General features: G+C 42.1%; 1 pseudogene; it reads right to left on the minus strand.

The window, feature by feature from the left end:
* Positions 1–795: 795 nt before the first annotated feature.
* On the minus strand, positions 796–903 carry LOC119932778 (annotated as a pseudogene).
* Positions 904–1197: the final 294 nt, after the last annotated feature.

Below are 1197 nucleotides of genomic sequence, written 5' to 3' on the forward strand. Positions count from 1 at the left end.
TTGACATTCTAGAAAGGAGCTCTAAAGGGAATAAAGCATATCAGTCCTCAGGGAGACTGTTCTGCATGTGTACTTGGAACATTATTATTGTTGTATTTATTAAGTGCTTACTATGTGTCAAGGATTGTTCAACGCTCTGGGTAGATACAAGTTAATCCGGTCTCACAGAGGCCCTGTCCCACATGGGTCTCACAGTCTAAGTAGAAAAGAGAACAGGTATTGATTGCACTCCCATTTTACAGAAGAGCAAACAGGTACAGAGAAGTTAAATGACTTGCCCAAGGCCACAGAGCAAGCAAGTGGCAAAGCTGGGATTAGAACCCAGGTCCTTTGACTCTCAGGTCTGTACTCTTTCCACTCGGTCATTTTGCTTCTTCAACCAGAAACTACTGCCAGGTTTGACCCAGAAACATGAAGTCCATGAACTCCAGTTTCATAAAATAGCCTCAACTGTTTTTATTTTTTAAATGATATCTGTTAACTGCTTACTATGTGCCAGGCACTGTACTAAGCATTGCAGTAGATATAAGCTAATGAAGTTGGACACCATCCATGTGCCACATGGGGCTCACAGTCTTAATCCCCATTTTATAGATAAGGTAAATGAGGCAAAGAGAAGTTAAGTGACTTGCCCAAGGTCACACAGAGGACAAGTGGCATCATGCAAGCTCCCCCCTCCCTTTTTTCCCTCCACACACACACAGAGAAAGGAAACCCACTGACTAATCAACCTCTCCAACAAAAGCACCACTGAAAACTCAAGGAATAAATTCTTATCTTCTAAACACAATATTATGGGAGGGCACGAACACACTCACCCACTACCACAAATTCTACAGTCGAGTTTCCCACCCTGGGAAAACCACCTACGTGATCATGTTATCTCCCCTGTCAGGTAAGTATCTTGTCCAGGAATAAATTAATCCCAGTGCTTGAGGGCAAAAGGAAAAAAATAATGATTCAGTTAGGCTAGGGAGCTTGGATCTGCTTGAGAAGTAGATGGTGCCTGGTATGAACTCCCATCTTCCTCACAATTTCCTGCCTATGAAATAAATGCCCAGCTCAGAGATCTGAAAACAGATTTTGGGTGTTTAAAGCTAAAGTTCAGAGACAAAAGAAACCACTGACAGCATATACTGAAGTGGTAAAAGATGGTGGTGTCCTCAAAATCACTGTCCAAAAAGTTGTTATAAAGAC

The sequence above is a fragment of the Tachyglossus aculeatus genome, chromosome 9, assembly GCF_015852505.1.
Source record: "Tachyglossus aculeatus isolate mTacAcu1 chromosome 9, mTacAcu1.pri, whole genome shotgun sequence".
Lineage (NCBI taxonomy): Eukaryota > Metazoa > Chordata > Mammalia > Monotremata > Tachyglossidae > Tachyglossus > Tachyglossus aculeatus.